Source organism: Alligator mississippiensis, chromosome 1 (assembly GCF_030867095.1).
Source record: "Alligator mississippiensis isolate rAllMis1 chromosome 1, rAllMis1, whole genome shotgun sequence".
In the NCBI taxonomy this organism is placed as follows: Eukaryota; Metazoa; Chordata; order Crocodylia; family Alligatoridae; genus Alligator; species Alligator mississippiensis.
This window is the reverse complement of record NC_081824.1, coordinates 448,224,143-448,244,211: the sequence shown is the minus strand read 5'-3', so window position 1 is coordinate 448,244,211 and position 20,069 is coordinate 448,224,143. Positions and strand designations below refer to the sequence as shown.

The 20,069-nt window shown below is 44.6% G+C and overlaps 1 long non-coding RNA gene across 1 annotated transcript in view; it reads left to right on the top strand.

The window, feature by feature from the left end:
* Positions 1 to 3,144, top strand: part of LOC106740471 (uncharacterized) — a 34,935-nt gene extending 31,791 nt beyond the window's left edge. Inside the window, exon 3 of the long non-coding RNA XR_001374017.3 lies at positions 3,038 to 3,144. This is a non-coding gene — a long non-coding RNA (uncharacterized LOC106740471). The remainder of the gene's footprint in view (positions 1 to 3,037) is intronic.
* Positions 3,145 to 20,069: the final 16,925 nt, after the last annotated feature.

Genomic DNA, 20,069 nt, shown 5'->3' with positions numbered 1-20,069 from the left:
ATGAGGCATACATTTATTGTTTGAGAGAGAAATTGGTTTCATTGCAACTCCTGTTTCTTACTGTGGAATACAGAGAGTCCCATGGGCTTTTCCTATCATTTATTTCCCTGATCTCTTAAGTAATACAGCTGTGAAATCTGCTGACTAGTGTTAGCAGTTGAGACAGTATTTTCATATTGCTTGATCTCGGCAGGCTGTAACACCAGGTCACCTAGTTATTCTGCAGGGCAGCCGTTTGAGCGAAATAATAAAGCTAATTATCAGACAAAGGGACGAAAGTGATTTTTTTTTTTTTTCTTGCAGAATTTGTTTACTATGCACAGTTCTGCACAGAGCCACAGTGCAGGCTCCGGAGCAGGGTGCTGGCAGGTGCCTGGAGAAGACCTGCCCCATCTTTCTTCTAATGATTTGGGTTTGACATCCTCCAATTGCCTTGCTAATATTCTGTGAAATTCTTAGGCCAGACTTTTTTTTTCTACCTGAGATTTGAAGGAAGCAAAGTTGAGGCAGTAATAAGACAGCTGGAATGTGAAAGCCTCTCATTCCTACCACCAGTGGTGGGGTATGTGGAGTTGGGAGGGAGGGTCCTTCATATGAGCTGTAGAGAGCTTATGTTGTGAGGGGGAGTTAAAATCAAGAGCAGGATCTAGAATGAATGGGAGTCCTAGAAAGTGAGTGACCTGAGGGTCACAGTAATGTAGAATTGCCCCCATCCAGATGTTCATCCCTGTTCTTTGTGGAGCCATTGCACATCAGGAACTCAAGGCTCCAGAATGCTGAGACTAGATTTCCTTCAAGACTCGTGCTGAAGTGTCTCATTTAGTGAGTCATCCTAATCAGGGGCTCTGACTCCTGATAAAGCAAAAGAGTGAAAGAAATGAGCTTGTCTCAAAGTCCAGACTGAGTTGGCAAATGTGGCATTTGGAAGAAGCATTTTTTAATTTGTAAAGTGAAAATGCATGACATGGAATCAGGGCATCACACTGAACTCATGCTATCCATTTTCTTTCTGTCTCTGGGTGGGATGAGATTGAGGATAGAAATATTTGCCAGTTGAGTAATATTTAGTTTTCCTGGTTCTACCTGGTTGCTTTGCTGTTCTAAACACTTCCATAAGCAATGGAGAAGTAGAATGGGATGCCATGTCTACTTTAATCAGTGAGACTGTAGGTCTGGATGGGGAACCCAGCAGTCAGTTTATTGTTGTGTTGTGTGGGGAGCCAGGACGATTCCTTTGTAGTCAGGCTTCTCACGTAGATGAAATAAGATGACTTTAAATCAGAACGATTTTAGCTTGGTTATCAGAATAACAACTGGAGCTGGATGGGAGAAATTGTGGAGGAAGAAAAAGCATCTACTTGCAGTAAGCGAGATAATCTTTTTGTAATTTGCTGCATCCTTCAGTCAGTGGGGAGACCGTTTATGCAGATTTCTGTTCCGTCGTCAGGAATTTACTGGCATCTTTAGTGATGCTGTGTACCTTAACGTGTAGCAAGAGTAGCAAATGGATAGAACTTAGCACTATTTTTTTCTGTCCTTTTTTTTTCCCCCAAGGCTACAATGAAGCAGTCTCACAACCTGCCATTGGTAACATCCAGAGACACAAACAGAAAGGTTAGGCATGTTAAACCGGAAGAGGGTTGCCCCTTTGCTATGCTGGGTTCCTGCTGCTTACCTAGAGCAGCTTCTGCAGGAAGGCTGTTAAAACCATCAGAGATTTAAGCTCCAGATGGAGATGCTGGGGACTGAACCTCACACCTCTACATGCAAAATGTGTGCTACGCCCCTCGCCTTTCATGTTCTTTATGTTAAAAAGAGATGATAAAAGAGAATTTCACTTATTTTGCTTTCTTTATAGTCAGATCTAATAGTAAAAGATGTTGGATTCTGAATATGATGGTTCAGTAGAGAGATGGACATATTGTGATGCACGCTTTGCTCTGGCTTGCTATCCAGTGAGAGCCTTGCAGCAAGCATGGTTCAGTATCCTTCTGTACCCTTGTTGAAGGCTAGCCAGAGGGGAGCACGTTTCACAGAGTTAGCAAATCTTTGAGCAGATTCCAAGATGTCAGGATGCTGAATCACTTACTGTCTTGGGTTAGCTTACCATAATCATATGAAAATGTGTATTAATTGGGGATTTATATGTAAATTGGGTATATCTGTCATACATCTGTACAGACCTAAAGCAGCTTTGCACTCTTAGGTAGCGGGACACAAGTGCAGAGCAACTTGTTATTACAGACTTGCATTTTGTGCAGTGTTCTTTCACCTTTATAGGTACCATGGCTTAAGAACTGGTCTAGTAGAAGCTTCGCAGCAGCTATCAATGACCTCTTGTGTAGAACAGTCTGCTTTGCTTCAAGGATTATCACATGAGATGATTTCCTCCTTCTGAAGATGCCCAATTTAATAAAATGACAGACATGCTATTGTTTCATTGCAAGTTTTAGTATTTTTCTCACTGCCAGAGGAATAGACTTGTACTTTAATCAGATCTTTCCCGTTCTTTTTTTCTATTAAGGGACCCTGCATTCCAATAAATGTCTTGTGGTGAGGATAAAGATTTGTCTTAGAATATGACAAAGTGCGTGCTTACTCTCTGGGCCATCTGCCTTACAAATCGTGGGAAGCTATAGACCTCTGGTTGGGAATGCCTGCTGTTACAAGAAGAGGCAGCTGGCACTATATATTGACACAACACTAATTCTTACTCTTTTCATTAAACTAACTCTTACTTTTTCATTAAGTCTTTAGCTCTGTTATCTTGTTTCCTTTGATGCCTGGAGTATATGGTATCTGGCAGAACGCAGCACAGGTTCAACGATCTTGGACAAGTGTATGCATCGTGATGAACTGCCGTGATTTTTCACATGGAGAGCATTGTTAATGAAGTGAAAGTGTGTTCTGAGACAGGGCTTCATTGAACATAGTTGAATAAATCTTGCTGTGCTTTAAATGAGCTATATCAAAGTATGTGTGTAGAGTATGCACTTATCGTGTCTGAAAGATTTGGTTGTTTTTCTCCTCTTACAAGTCTTTGCAGGAGCAGACATCTGAAGCAGGAGGGCCTTTCCACGCCTCTCCAGAGACCTTCCCTGGCTTGTCTTTGGCAACTCATTTTTTGGTGAACAGAAGACTGTAGAAGAATGAGGCAACTAAAAGGAAAACCCAAAAAGGAAACCTCCAAAGATAAAAAGGAGAGAAAGCAGGCAATGCAAGAAGCCCGACAGCAAATCACCACTGTCGTGCTTCCCACGCTGGCTGTTGTGGTGCTTCTAATTGTGGTGTTTGTTTATGTGGCAACTCGCCCAAATACAACTGAATGATGCAGCTTTTAAAACTCTCTAACTTTGGGTATTGATACTCATCCTTCATAAAAAGCCAAAAAACCTTCTTTCAATCTCCTACTTTTTTAATATTTTACAAAGGAACCTGCTGTCATCTTAAGTCTTTTTCTTGATTAGAGTCTTACAGTTTCTCTTTAGGAATGTAACATAAAACGTATTAGTAAATGTGCCAGTACGTTTTATGGTCTAATTCACGTGCCTTTCAGACTTTTAAAATGGTGTTTTTCTTAAATCTGTTTGAAGTTCTATATTGTAAAAGAAAATGCTGTTGTGCTTTAAATTTGTATAAATCAGCTTTCATCTATTATCACTGTTATCTGTAATGTTGTTCCCCCAAGTTCTTGTATGTCTATTTCACAACTTCCAAAGCAGTACTTTTCTTCTTTGTGCTTATTGTCATTTGAAATACTCTGAATCAAAAAAAGATATTTATTTTTGGAATAAAGGAGATAAATCTTACTTAAAATCTCCATCTTATTTTACCAAAAAAGTGGCTCTATTGTGAAACAAATGCTACATTTTTTATTAAATGCTACACAGAGCACTTACAGAGATTGCTTCTTCCCATGAGGCTTGAACATTCAAAGTGAATAATTTAAGATCTACCAGAAGGGTCTTGCAGAAGTTGGAGAGATTCTGCTAGTTTGTCATGATAAATAGCTAATAGGAAATGATAGAAACACAAATAGTTGTTTATATGAATATTAAATATTTAAACGTTCGTAAGCAGTAGCAATGAAGAGGCTGGTCTAGACAGAGCCCTTGAATTTCTGAAGAAAATATGGAATAATGTAAATAAGGCTTCCAAGTACTTTATTCAAATGTGAACTATCCTTATAAAGATTCCCAATTTTTAAGAAGCTATTGACATGAAAGCAATTGCCATGTCTGTTTAAGAACCCAACATCAAACTGTAACAGTTGCACTCTAGGAAATTATATATAAATAACTGCCCCCCCAAGTTGTCAGTGTAATCTTGTAATAATTCTGTGCACCTTTTCACCCAAAACTCTCAAAGCACTTGGCAGCCAATAAATCTGAGTACTTTGGGGGAGGTATTTTTTAGGGGTGCACCGATAGAGCTTTTTGGGCCGATACCGATAGCTGATTTTTAACAAGTCGTATTGGCTGATACCGATTGGATTGCTGATTATGCAGCCAGGCAGCTTGGAGCACAGCCTCCGGTTGATATGTCTGATGTGGGGGAAGAGGCAGGGGGGAGTTAAGGGTGTGGGGGGGTGCAGATTGAAGCCCTTGTGGTGAGGGAGGGAGTGGGGCTGGGGCAGGGGCAGGTGCTGCCCATCCAGAGCAGAGTGCGGCACTGGATGGAGACATGAGTGGAGGGGGTGGCTCCCACGGCTACACACACCCCAGGAGGACATGGGGGGGGGGGGTGCCCCTGGATCTGCGCAGGGCAAGGGCGGGCTGCCACTGTGGGCTGGGGCCAGTGCCAGCCTCTTCCTGGCAGGGGACTGCGCTTGTGGCAGTCGGTGGCAGTGCTGGAAGCGGGGCTACAGTGAATTTTGGGGAGGCTGCAGCCCCTGTCCCCCCACACCCTGTAGTTCCCCTCCCAGTACTGCTACCGTCTGCCTCGAGCACAGCCCTTGCTCAGCCCCCTGCCAGGAAGAATACGGTGCTGCCCTGGCCCCAGCCCACAGTGGCAGCCCACCATTGCCCTGCGCACATCTGGGGGCACACATCCCCTTGTGCCCTCCCAAGGTGTATGTAGCGGTGGGAGCCGCCCCCCAGATGAGCCACTCATGGCTCCGTCCCGTGCCTTGCCCCTCCCCAGCTGGGCAACCCCAGCCCCACTCCTTCCCTCACTGCGGGGGCCTCGATCTGTCCCCCACGTGCTCTTCCCCCCTGCTTCCCCCACAGCAGACTTACCAGCCACACATGACTGCTCTCCATGCTGCTGGGCTGTGCTCCTGGCCCCTTGCGTGCGGTGCTGCAGCTGCGCAGATGCACAGGGCATTTATTGGCAACATTATTGGCCACATAAGCCAAAAAAAGTCTGATTACTGATAATGTTAATTTTCCTTATATTGGTGCCGACCCGATATAGGACCGATGTATCAGTGCACCTCTAGTAATTTTAGGTGTTGACAGCCTAGAGGCCAAGTTTCAGGCCATAGCAAAAGTGCTTATGGTGCGGCCCTGTCATATTCCAACGAATCTACAAATTCTGCTAAGTGCTTTGTCACAAGGACGTGAAAAGGAAGGAAAGATACAATAGTTCAGTGGAGGAAGTGAGAAAACTCCATACTGTGCAGACTATCCAGCACATGAATAGTCCCACTGAAGCCAGGAGGCTAATGTCATGATTGGGTTGGCAAGTTTCAGGATCTTTACTTTCTATCTAGCAACCCCAGTCACCAGGCAAGAGGCCAGCTAACAGGGGAGTTTGCTGTGGGTATTTCCTTCATTTTTGTTTTAGCCCTTACTCACTTGTAAGCTTGCTGAGCACCAGCTGGTAAGGTAGAGGGAAGGAATGTATAGGTGCTAATAGAAGAATGAGTGAGATGACTGAAAGATGTCACAACGTATATGCCACCACAACTGCCAGCTCTTCCTTTGCCTATTTCTGTGCAGGTTCTGATCAGGGAGTGCCACTGACCTCTAAGCTAAGGCTTAGCCAGGTCTTTGTCTGGCTTTGTGGGGAATGCAGCCTATGTGTTCCTGCCAGAAACAGCCAGGCTTCTGGTGTGGAGGTGCCTCCTGGTAGGTTCTCTCAGGAACTAGGCAGAGGAGCTGCTGGAGCATGTGTGAACACAAGGACTTGGTCAACATGATGTACAAGGAGACTTCCAGGATTGTGAAAAAGGGCCAACCAGAGAAGCTACTGGAGAGCAAGGAAGACTTGGATGCTCAGGAAGGGTCATGGATGGGTATAATTTTTCATGAAGAACAAGCAGGAGAGGGAAAAAAGGAGGTAGCATTGCTCTATCTATGTAAGATATGTATTCTCATTTTAAGCTGCTGTATGAAGTGAGAGGGTAAGCTGGTTGAAAGTTCCCAAGTCAAGATAAAAGGGGAGAATAACAAGGCTGATGTCTTTGTGGGTGTCTGTTCTAGATCACCAAATCCAGGGGAGGAGGTTGATAAAGCCTTTTTTTTTCTTTTAAACAGCTAACAGAAGTATCCAAATTGCAGGACGTAACGTTAATGGGGAACTTTAATGTGACATCTGGTGAGAGGATAACACAGCAGCATGCAGGCAATGTACTGATTTTTCTGGAATGAGTTGGGGATAAGGGGATAATGTTTTGCTGCAGATGAAGGAGAAATCAGCAAGGAAGACAGTTCTCAGTTTGATGATTACAAACGGAGGAATTTGTTGAGATTGTGGCAGTGGAAGGCAATTTGGGTGACTGAGCATGAACTGATATAATTCAAGATCCTAAGGAAAGGAAGGAAGAAGGAGAGGAGCAGAATAAAGGCATTGGACTTGAAGAAAGCAGCCTTCCACAAACTCAGGCAACTGGTGGGCACAATCCCTTGAGAGGCAAGTTTGAAGGGGAAAAGAGTCCAGGAGAGATGGTTGTACTTTAAGGAGGCCGTATTCAAACCATAAAACCAGGCTATCTCAGTGCAAAGAAAGGATAAGAAGTGCAGTAGGATACTATCCTGGCTAAGCAGCAAATTCTTTAATGAGCTGAAACTCAAAAAGGAGTCCCACAAAAAGTGAAAATGTCATATTACTTGGAAGAAGCATATGAATATTGCACAGGCATGCAGGGAGAAACTTAAGAAGGACAAGGAACAAATTTAGATGTAGCTAGCAAGGGAAGCAAAAGGCAACAAAAAAGCAGTCTATATGCAAGAAGAGGAAGGCCAAGGAAAGTGCAGGTCCCTTACTGAGCACAGAGAGAAATTTAATTCCAGATGATGTAGATGATGATGTGTTAATGCCTTTTTTAGTTCAGTCTTTACAAAGAGTGTTACCATATGATGACCCCAGATGATAGCAGGTATAGGGGAGGAGAAAGCAGCCTAGACTAGTATGGAAGAACAGGTTGGGGATTACTTATTTTTTCAAGTCATCCTGAAGCAATTGACTGAGGTAATTGCAGAACCATTGGATAGTGTCTTCGGGCATGTCTGGCCATCAGGAGCAGTTCACTTCAGGGCTGCTCCTACCCTGCTCTGCTGCCCTGCACCAGCCAGGGGGAGCTCCAGGCTCCGGGTGCCAGCCTGGAGCTGGCAGGGGGCGGGGGGGCTAGTCCTGATTGCCATGTGGCTGCCTGGACAACTGTCACAGTCAGATGGAGATCGGGTCCTAACCTGATCTCCACGTGGCTGGGATGCAGCAGTCCTGGCAGCAGGGATAGTTCTAGCCATGTGGCAATTAAGTCCTGACCCCCACGTGGTGGGAAGAGAGCTGCCCCTGCAGCTGGCACAGTTCCCATCCCTGTATGGGGCTTTGCCAGGCAGCAGTGGGCCTCCCTCAGCATAATTTGTCCTGCCGGGCTCTCGCAAATGTGAGCCTTGATAATTTTTTCAAAGACTTTGCCAAGGATGGAGGTGAGACTGACTGGCCTATAGTTGCCCGGGTCCTCCTTCCTCCCCTTCTTGAAAATGGGGACCACATTGGCCCTTTTCCAGTCCTCCGGGACCTGGCCTGTGCTCCACAAGTGTTCAAATATTCCCACCAGTGTCTGCGCAATGACGTCAGCCAGTGCCTTCAGTACCCTTGGATGGAGCTCATCCGGGCCTGCCGACTTAAACGCATCCAGTTCCTCCAAGTGCCTCTGCACCATCTCAGGATCTACGCATGATAGTCTGGCGCCTTGCTGCTGCCTCTCTACAATCCCAGTGAGAGCCTCGTCCTGCCCCTCACTTAGGAACACTGAGGCAAAGAACTCATTGAGGAGTTCAGCCTTGTCCCCCCCATCCGTCACCAATTGCTTCTGCCCATTTAGTAGAGGTCCTATTCCTCCCTGGGCCTTCCTTTTGCTCCCTATACATCTAAAAAAACAATTTTTTGTTATCCTTAACTTGGGATGCCATCCTCAGCTCCATGGTAGCTTTGGCCTGTCTAACTGCCTCCCTACAAGCGCGAGCAGAGGAGGTATACTCCTCTTTGGTGATCTCTCCCTGTTTCCACTTTTTATATGCCCCCCTTTTAGCCTGTAGACTGCTCTGTATTTCTCTGGTCAGCCAAGGAAGCCTCTTGGCCCCTTTCCCCCTTTTTCCCCGCATCGGGATCGTCTCCCTCTGTGCCCAAAGGATCATTTCCTTAAGGCACAGCCACCCTTCCTGGGCTCCCATCTCTTCAAAACTCCTACTCTGCAGTGCGTCCATGACTAATTGCCTGAGTTCATTGAAATCAGCTTTCCTAAAGTCTAGCACTTTCACCCTACTAGTTACCTTACCCACTCGACGTCTTATGATGAATTCTATTATTTGGTGATCACTGTCCCCCAGGTGACCACCGATCTGTAGGTCCCCTACCATGTCATCCCCCGTTGCCAATACCAGATCCAGTAAGGCATTCCCCGTAGTGGGACCATGTACCTCCTGCGTCAGGTGGAGGTCCTGTACACAGGATAGGAACCTGTGTGAATGGTGGGACTTTGCTGTCTGCGTCTCCCAGCAGATGTCTGGGTAGTTTAGGTCCCCCATGACTACCGCCTCCTTAGTTTTTATGCTCTCCAAGAGCTGCCTCAGGAGCCCCAAATCTAGCTCTTCCCCTTGGTGTGGGGGTCTGTAGCAGACCCCTACTACCAAATCCCTTTCTCCTTGCCGCCCATGTAACTTAACCCACAATCCTTCTACTTTCTCCTCCTCCGATGCTGTTTTGATAAGGGTCGATGTATATCGCTCATTGACATAGAGCACAACCCCTCCCCCTTTCTTCTCCACCCTGTCCTTTCTGTACAGCTTATAACCCTCAATATGTACCACCCGGTCGTGGGAAGAATCCCACCAGGTTTCTGTTAGCCCTACTAAGTCATAGGTGTTTTCTGCAAGCAGGAGCGCTAGTTCATCCTGCTTGCTCCCCATGCTCCTAGCATTAGTGTATAGGCACTTGAGCCCTGTGACTGGTGCCTTTGTTGCCCCCCGGCTCTGATGCCCAAAGGGCCCCTTATTGCTTACCTGCTTATTGCTTACCTGTGCTGTACTGCTGGCCGCCCCATGGATTGCTGGTTCCCGATGTTCTTCTTCTTCAGGCTGGGCTGTCCTTGTGGGTGCCACGTGGTTTGGTGGTCCACGGCTCCCCCCTCCCTCATCTTCCCCTCCCCCTGATGAGCCTAGTTTAAAGCCCACCGGAGGAGATCTGCCAACCTAGAAGAGAACACACGCTTACCTTTGGGGGACAGGTGAAGCCCATCCCAACTGAGCATGTCCCTCGTCGTGATGTGCGGGTCATTGTCAAGGAAGCTGAAGCCTGCCTCGAGACACCATTGCCGAAGCCGCCAGTTGGTCTCTCTAATTCAGTTCTCATGTCGTCTTCCATGTCCACTTACTGGTAGGACAGAAGAGAATACCACCTGCGCACCGAACTCCCTCAGCACGCTGCCCAGAGCATGGTAGTCCGTCATCAGGTGATCGGGGTTTCTCCTGGACGCATCATTAGTACCCACATGGACTAGGACCATGGGGTAGTAATCGGTGGGCCGAATCACGGCCTGGATCATTCCTGTCACATCCCGAATCTTTGCTCCATGCAGGCAGTAGACCTCTCGTGTTGAGGGGTCCTGGCGACAAATGGGTCCATCCGTACCTCTCAGGATGGAGTCATTTATGACGATCACTCGACGCCTCCTCTCTGCATTAGATTAGTCAAATGCACAGTAAAGTGTCTTATGTAGATGCACCCTCTGAGAGTTTGTAGAGGGTCAGGTAAGGTCCTGTGTTTAAAAAGGAAGGAGGAAGATCCGGGGAATTACAGACCAATCAATCTGACCTCAGTACATGGAAAGATTATGAAACATTTAATCAACAAATGTGTTTCTAAGCACCAGAAGGAGAAGAAGGTGATTAGGAAGAGTCAATAAGGATTCATCAAAAGCAGATCATGCCTTACCAACCTCATTTCCTTCTCTGACAAAGTGATGGGCTCTGTGGATGGAGAGGAGATCAGTAAATGCAATATTCATTGAATTTAGAAAGACTTTTGATACTGTCATCCATGACATCATGAAGCTAAGGAAATACAGTCTAAATGAAAATACTGTTATTGTGTTCAAAGAATAGCCATCAATGGTTCAATGTCTATATTGAGTGGGGTCCCCCATGGGTCTGTCTTTCTGGTATTGCTTAATATCCCCCAGTAACAAGTTAGAGGATGGGAGTAACTGCAGGGTTAGCAAATTTGCAGATAACACCAAAATGGGTTTGGCATTAGACACTTTAGAGGACAGGTTTAGGATTCAGAATGGCTTTGGATAACTGGGAAAATGATCCAAGGACACTAAACGAATGGTCTGGCTAATTGAATGAAATTCAACAAGGACAAATGCAGAGTCCTACACCTGTGACAGAACAGTCACATGAACAAATATGGACTGAGGAGTGGCCTATTAGTTTGCAGTACTCATGAAAAGGCCCTGCAAATTTTATTGGACCATAAGCTGATTGTGTACCAATAGCGTGCTCTTGTTCCAAAAAAGCCAATAGCACACAGGGCTGCATTAACAGGAATATTGCTTGAAAGTTAAAGTGATTTGTCCCCACTATTTAGCTCTGATGAAGTTTCACATAGGGTACTGGGTCCCACACTTTAAGAAGGATGTGGACAGATTAGAGAGTTCAGTACAAAGCAACAAAATTATCAGGGACCTTGGAAAAAAGATTTAGGAAGAAAGGCTGAAAGAACTAGGGTTATTTAGTCTGCAGATTTACAAGTGACACTCCTGTCAGCATCCAGGATATGGTTAGTGGGTTTTTGTGGGTTTTTTTACAGCAAGAGTGCACTATTGGCTCATATTAAATCAATGGCTGACTGTAACTCCCAGGCACTTCTCTACAGTATTGCAGCCTAGCCAGTCATTCCCCAGTCTGTAATTTTGCATGCAAGTATTCCCAAGGGCAGGGCTTCACATGTTCTTGAATGTCATCTAATTGGTTGCCCACCATTTTTTCAGTCTGGTCAAGATCATTGTGGATCCTAGCCCTCCCTTCCAGAGTATGACTCCACGCAACTTGGATGATTCTGGCTTGAGCAGAGGGGTTGGACTAGATGATTTTCTGAGGTCCCTTCCTGCCCTATTTTTCTACATTTCTTAATTCTAAACAATTTGCAAAATACAGGGCATGTCTACAAGTTATTAATGCTGTAAAATACTGCGCAGTAAGCCTTTCCTGGGAGCACCTCTATACGTGATTCCTGTCGGGAGCAAATCTGCTCCCAGTGGCCACATCCAGATAAGTGCAGATATTTCGTTCCCCAGGGACAAGTAGCAGTGCCGCTGCTGCTTGTCCCTGGGGAATGCCTGTGCCACGTGCACTCTGGTGCGTGGCAGGTTAACCTGGGTGGGGTAGAGGAGGCTGGGGCCAGGAACTGTGCTGGCCCCAGCAACTGTGCTGGCCCCCGCAGCCTTACATAGGGTCCCAGGGAGCAGGGAAGTTGCAGTTGCAAGGATATTGCAGCTAGGAGCTCCTGCAGCTCCAGCTGGCCAAGATCTGGTTTAGGGTGGCATGCACTGCTGCCACATGCACTGCCCCACTTTTTTTCCACATGGGGTTTTTTGATCCCAGGATCTCCTATGGTCAATCCCCACCGCACTGCAAGGTAGCAGTGCAGGGAATGACTGAATGCATGGTGTGTGGTACCTCAGATGAGTCTGCAGTGCCACATCTCTCATGGCCATGCTCATCTGGATGCAGCCAATAGGAGCAGCCTGGTACAGGGCTGCTCCTACCCTGCTCTGGCCCCCTGCAGCAGCAGCTAGGGGAAGCTCCAGGCTCCCCCAGGGTGCTAGCCCAGGGGCTGGCAGGGAGCACAGGCCTGGTCCCCATGTACATGGGGACAGGAGAGCTCTGCCAGCTGGCTCCTTGCCTTGTATACATCGGGGGGAGGGCCTGATGTGCATGGGACTGGGAGACACTGTTGCTGCAGAGCTGTCTTGTCCCATGCACATGGGGACAAGCCCCATGCTCAGCGAGGCTTCCCTGTGCAGCTGGGGGTTGGCTGGGAGCTGTCCTGCTTCTGGGGCAGCTCCCAGCCAGCTGTGAACTGGGTGGGAATTTCTCCGCGCAGCCAGAGGCTGGCCTAGGTGCCGTGCTGCTTCTGGGACAGCTCCTGGCTAGTCCCCAGCTGCACGGGAAAATCACCCAGCCAGGAGCTGGCTAGGAGCTGCCCTAGAAGCAGGAGCTGGGGGGAGCCAGGAGCTGTGTAGTGTCAGAACCAGGGGAGTTCCCTGGTGTTGGGGCTGACAGGGAGCAAATTTGTCCTGGTCAGCATCTACACATATACTATTGTGCTGTATGTACTACGCAGTTAGTTTACAGGTAGTAGTTAACTATGCAGTAGGCTAATTTACTGTGCAGTAAATAGTGTGCACATGTAGACAGTGATGCTTTACTGCACAGTAGATTAATCTACCCAGTAAAACGTCTTGTGTAGACACACCTACAAAATATGAAAGTAAGAATTAGGATCCCCCAAATTTACAAGGGGGTTGGAACTCAGCCCTGCACAACAAGCTGAAGCCTCAAGGTCACTACGTCACTATGGATTTGGGTAGAAATGCTGCCTATTGAATGACCAACTAATATTTTCTGTAACACCCCATGCCGAAGGAATCATTCCATCTGGTTAGAAACCTAGCCAAGTGATATGTCTGTGCTGGAGGTGTTATGTTTGTTCTTGTGCTTAGTAGTGTGATGCTTGTTCTCTTCTGCTTTCCTGTCCCTAAAAATTAACTTCTTTATACAGGACAGCAACTGTGGATGTACGCAGATTTGGATGAAAGTTGGTCATCATAAATAATAAATTAATAAACAAGCCTATACACAACCTGCACATAAATTTGTATCAGTGGTCTCTTGTGTCTATCCAAGGGCAAGAAAGAAAATCTGCATAGATGACTTGCATCTAATTCTTTTCTGTCCTGTCAGAGATTTGTTAGGGCACAAATAAGGTTGTGCACTCCATGTCTGTCCCAGGGTGCTCTTTTCATGTTTCCTTTCTTAAGTGTCATAAGTCTTCATTTTGAAGCGTTGCCTCAGTTAAACCTCTTTGTGCATTTCTTGCCATCCAAAGAAATACTCCTTTATAGACATGGGATGCCCTCCCCTAGTGCCTGCAAGGTCACTGTATTGCTCTGTTTCAGATCCTGTGACTCTGACCCACAGGCACCATTAACTGACTAGTAATAGTAGTAAATAATAAGCCAAAGGTTGATTGGGCTAGAAGATATCTAACATACACTCCCCACAAATGATTATAGTTGTTATCTGTCCTATTTATCCCTTTCATTTGTCATTTATCTTCTTGACTGCAAGCTCTTCAGGGCTGGGACAGTGCTTAATGCATGTTAAATGCTACTGTGATCAAAATAATCAGCTGCTTTCAACCAAATGTTTACTACTTTGAACCGATAGCTTAAACCTAGTAAGAGATGTTACAGGACTTTGATACATTAGGATGTGTAATTTTAGAGTGTTCTATTCACGGGGAAAATGTAGCACTTGGCTTGTGGAGGTGCTCATTTTGTAAAATAATTTATAATTTATTTGTACAGCTTTGGGTGGAAACTTTAAAAACAATAGTCAAAACAAAACAAAACAGTGGGAAAAATGTAACCTGTCTAGATCTTCTTTTCACTTGGACTTTGACAACTTTCCCTGAGATCTCTTTATGTAATGCATAGGGAACATACGTAAGAAAAATACAGCATTTCTTCATAGACAGAAACTGACACAAATCAGTGAGACTTAATCTGAAACTAAACTAGTAGTTGGTCAAAAGTCAACTATTCTGAACTTGCCAGGCTACGATTTTTAAAATGTATATATATATATATTACTCCAAGTGTCAATAGACTTCAAAAGTGTTTTAGAAATAGGATTTCAAACTGTTTCTCAGCACACACTGGCTTGTGGGCAAAATTGAATTGATTTATTGCAAGCATTTTACCAGAAAAAAAATCATGCTGAGATATTTCTTCAACGGTGTCTTGTGATACGGATTCCAAGAGTGCTCATTATCAGATGTAGTCATTATAAACCTGGCATTGCCTTCTGATAAATGAAGTTATAGAAGCAATTTATTAGGAGCAAATGTTCAAAGCATAAATCAAATCTCAGTCAAATACTTAAAGATCAAGGTTTGAATGGAGTTTTTATAAATGTCTTTGAAGTGCTAAGAAAATAAAGGAATTGTGTCAAGTATCCTTACAATGGTGCAAGCGGCTATTTTTCTCACAAGAATTTAACGCCTTCTTCCCCAAACAAAGCCTATAAGCCAATTGAGGCTGCCAGGAGTTTGAGGGTAAAACTCTATACACATTTTTCAGCTGCTGGAGCACTTTACCTTTCAGTCTCCTGGTTCAGTCACACATCATGAACAGATATGCTCCTTCAAACCTTGTTCATCACCAGATACTTGGATAATTGTTTTTGTTAGGCTAATTGAGAAACATGAAATTGTCCTTCTTTTTAAGAACAGGATAAAGATGGTACAAAGATATATGGGTAAAAGGTCATATAGGCATGCAGGGGGCAGAGATACTCTGAGAGAGAAGCTCAAAGGTAAGATGTCTTTTAAGAGATACTGCTCCTGTAATAAATATCAGCAAATACCTGCTCCTGTATAGACCACTGAAGCAAACAGGCTCCCTGCAGGAACCACAGTCTGTCTGTACACTATGCTCTTCTCCAGCACCTAGAATGGGGTGGATTTAGACATCACATTAGTGCTATTGTCAATTCTTCCAATATTTGCAAGAATATAGCCAGCTTGTAGAATCAGGTAATCAGGGAATCTTGGCTGTTCACCTTCATTTTATAGAAAAAAATGTAAATGCTAAGACTTAGGAGCTAAAAGGTAAAACAGAACAACCTCTAACATAATTATTTAAATAATTATTTTGCTTTAGTGTAAATCAAGAATAATTTTACTGAAACCACTGGATTTGCCCTGCTGTAAAATAAGTGTAAGATCGGAACCAGGTTCAGTATCTGTGCAATACTCCATCCTGAAGTTGGATTGCTATTATAGATGGATTGCTCTGTTTTGCTTCCCATCCCATAGGTTACAGATCTTGTGCGTCAGAATAACAGAAGAAACTATACCGGTGGGGGTTTGCATGGTAGGGCCAGACAAATAGGTAAGCTAGATCAAGCCACACTGGTGATATCTGCTGCCCAATACAGTGACTGACCATCATAATGGCATCAAGGAACTGATGGTAGTCTTCCTGCTGGTTAAAGATGGTCATTTCAGCAGTGAGGGCAGATGATGCCAAATATGTAAGATGTTACTGGCAGACGTAGCTGATAAACCAGTGCTAGTCAATGGCTGAACTTCAAGTGCCATAGGGTACAGATCCCTCCAATAGGAAGACGTGATGTTACCAAACTGCATGAGCAGTGTCATTGGAGTAGCTCATTGGCACATTTGAGCAAATTTGAGCTACTGAAATGAGCAAATTTTTAGAAACTACCTTCCTAGCCCTTTCCAGTTGTACCTGCTTTTGCTATTCCACTGAGCTAAAGGGCACTGGAAAAGTGCCTGTGCAAGCTGCTGCCATTTCAATCCATTCACTTGGTGTCACAGCCATGACATCTTCTGAAGGTGAGGCAGTGTGACAGGCAGTGATGCTGAAAGTCACAGTCATGAACCCGCATGGAGGCAGCCCACATCACAATCACTGAATGTCTGAGGTGGAGGTTGTCAGCACCTCCCATAATCTGCTGGGTGACTGAGCATCTCCTTTTGGAAATGCCACTGCTCACCCTGAAAGGAGAGGATCTAGAATAGGTGCTCTTCAAGAAGCCTGTCCTTCATACGGGCCTGACCAGATAGCCATGGCTGGTGAGCTGTCTTTTTCATATATTAACACCAAGGAAGAAATATTGTTCTCTTAATGTAGCACTTGGGAAAGCCTTCAAATTGCTGGGTAGATCTGAAGCAAATTGGCCTGCTTGGAGGACAGCGCTTATAAGAAAACTGGACTGCTATAATATTGATGTTATTGAGTGAGATTTGGCTGATGACTAAAACTTTTTTGGTGAGGACAACTAGCTGAGGAACTGTGTTTCAGTAGCATCAGTTTAGCTCTTTAGTCTGACCTTTGTCAGGCAGGCAGTGGCTATGCAGTTCAGAAGATATCAGTGATAGACTGATGTACATGCATGCCCCTCCAGTGCAGGGATGAAACACTGTGTTCATAATATTCATGCACCAGCACTGTTTAGTGGAGAAGAGGAGAATCCTACCTGGAAGCAACTATCTCCATCACTCCCAAATCAGACAAGCTGGTTTTCCAGAGAGACCTCAATACGTATGTCAGGATAGATTTTTTCCACCTGGCATTGTATGCTGGGCAGGCAAAGCATTGGGTCTGCTAATGCTAGTGGCCATATGTTTCTGTAGCAGTGTCAGACATAAGCTGGTTATTACAAATATGGTTTTTGGCAAGCAGAAAATAGAAAGCTTCATAGATGCATTTGCAATCCCATCAGTGCCTCATTGACTACATTATTGTGAAGCAAAGAGACCTTAATAATGTCAAGGCCATTCAAGTCATGCAAAGATCTGACTGCAGAACAGACTGTCAGATGATTTGTTTAAAGCTAGCTGAAAATTCAGTCAAAATGTTACATAATTACAGAAAAGTTTCCAAAAAAACTAAAGATGGACTGGCTGAAAAGTGAACGGAGTTATATGAAAAGCTGACTTCTGTTTGGCTATGGCAAATAGCTCGAGGCCTCACCTGTTGCTACACTGCTATTTGGGACACTGTACTGTACCACTAAAATGAACCTAGCAGCCCCAGGCCCAGGATTAAGTAGAAGCAGATAACAACGTCATTCAAAAGTTGTCAGATAAAAAGAGGATGATTTGCTAATAACTTCTTAAATATCATGACCCCCTTGTCTATTAGGGATCTCCTGAAGTGCCATCTTATAACAGGATGCCAGTAGACTTGGATAGCTCCTTGCATGCAGACAGACATATGAGATTCAAGGAGAATGTCAAGTAGTAACACAGTACCAAACTTTAGAGATGTGTATTAAGCTTGAGGAGAGTCAGCTGCAGAAGTCACGAGCCATGCATTTACTGCAGCAGTGTGAATGGCACTGCAGGGAAGTAATTGAAGCTTTTTGTCACAAATTGGCCTGTTGAGTCATGCATGCACTCATCATACCACTACAAATCCTTCAATTGACATTCGATTGAGATAGATTGATTGACTTTACCTGCTTTTGTTGGATCATTCATAAATTCAGGTGACAGCTAACAATGATGACAATTTGATTTGCAAACAGTACTTGTAAAATAGCAGTGAATACTTAGACAATTTTAACACATATGTCTGGTGACGCCTCTTTTTTACTTAGTGTTTATTTTCTTTTGAAGGTTTCAAATAGTTTTTTTCTTCCTTTTCTCAGAGTACATGCAAACATGGCTGTTTACAGTCTGTGAGCAGCTTTACAACAGTCACTTGGGAGGAGAGAATGATCTCTCTTTATGCCCTTAAATTGTTGTGCAGATTTTGTCTTTTACACAGGAAGGCAAATCATAGTTCCCACAATGCAAGGCACTTCCTTTGTTTCACCCAGGCTGCATCTACCTGTGCATTTAAGTGCAACTAAATTTAATACACATTAAGCTAATGCGCCATAAGCTATTTTTGACAAGTGTCTACATGTGCAGAGACTTGGCACCAAAGTTAGCGCACTAATTTTAGTGCCAAGTCTCTGCAGACCTGCCATGTGCTGTTAGTGGCTGGGCAGACCTGGCACAAAAGTTAGTGCTGGGTCGCGTCTAACACATGCGCTAATGTGCTTTAACTAATTGCTTCTAAATTTGATACCTGCATTTGCAGGTATCAAATTTGGGCACAATTAGCTTAATTTCTCTATTTTAATGCGCATTAAGGCCATGCATGTGTAGATGCACACCTGTAATACACATTACATGCATTAGGCTAATGTGCATTAACACGTCTTATATAGATGCACCCTAGTGTCCCAAGAACTAAGTATGCTGCCTCTGCAGAGATCACATACTTTGATGGCCTAATGGGATGGACGCCTTATCTTTCATCTTAAGATTTGTTCTCTGAGGGAGCCAATATTTTTGTGGGCTGGTGCAGGAAGACATGTTTGAGGAAAAAGTAGACTTGAAACCTCTAAAAACTGAGTGTCTCAGTTCTAAAAGTATATCCACATATTATATATTTTTTCACATTTTACCTGAATATCAATATATTATCCTAAATAATACTAAATAATCTAATATATAGGGCATGGCCAGATCAGTTTTCACTACTCAGTGACTTGGCTGAAGTCTCTGCAGCTCAAACTGCCCTGTGCTCACAGACACAAAAAGCCATACTACCTCTGGAAACAATGCTAACTTTTGGTCAGTCTAAAATTAAGTACAACAAAGATCCTAGGTTCCCGAATCAATTTTGAAACTGTGACTTAGGCCCCAAGGCACTTCTGCCCTTTGGAAATTTGATCTCTTAAGCATGTGTTTGTGCACAGGTGAGCAGTGCCAGGTACGCCAGTGGAGCTATTCATCTGTCTACAGTTAAGTACATGGTAACCTCTTTGCAGGCTGAGATGCCATCGGTGTTTACCCACGTGATGCTACATGCAATACAGGAAGAGAAAGCTCAAGGTTAGTCATAAATCCAGATTTGCCATATGACAGCCCTCAGAGGTCATTATGGAGAAATTGAGTAAATCCTCTTCCACAGGCTGTTCCTGGAATAGCCACTGTCACCCTTGTAGATGTTGCTAGTAAAACAGACTTCCAGAGTCAAGTTGCTAGATGAATAAATGTTGTGCAACAAAAGATTAATCAGAACTGTGTTATTTTAAGTACCTAGGTTAAGTGCTCTAGGTAAGAGAGTAAATTGTTTTTTCAGAAAAACTGTTCATTTTAAAGCCTTGATGCATTTAGACTTTGCTGCTTATGAAATGAGGCAAAAAGCACTTGTGTTTGAGGTACTTTAACACTGCAGTGTTTAATTCCTAGGCCTGCTGCTGCCTAGTACAATCCTCTGCTCCAAGGTCAGTGCCCTCTTGGGTTAGGACCCAAGCTATGTTGGGGGAGGGAAGGAAGGAGCTCCTTACTTCATAATGCCCAGTAGTGGGTAAAGCACCTAGCTGAATGCAGAATCCTATCTAGCCTCAGTCAGATAGTTGAACCCATAGCCCCCAGGAATGCCCTAAGCATTATGCAAATTGAATGGACTTCCCTCTGGCTGTAGTTGTTTCACGTTGTATAAATAAATGTTTTATGGGAAGGGGCACATCTACATGAGATGCTGAACTGTGCATCTGCCTGTGTGCATTCTAACTGCACAGTAAAAATGCTTAATCATGAGTAAATTTGTTGATCTGGGGGTGAGCCCCTCCCTGCCCCCTAGCCCCTGCCCCTGCCTCTGCCCCCCTTCTCCCCGCCTGGCACACCTGCACTCCCCTGGCCTTGGGTTCCCCCCATAGCACACAGAGAAGCAGGAGACAGTACCAAATTTTATTGAGCACTCTGTGTCCCCACAGCTCGGTGGTCATGGGCCTCTCACACATCAA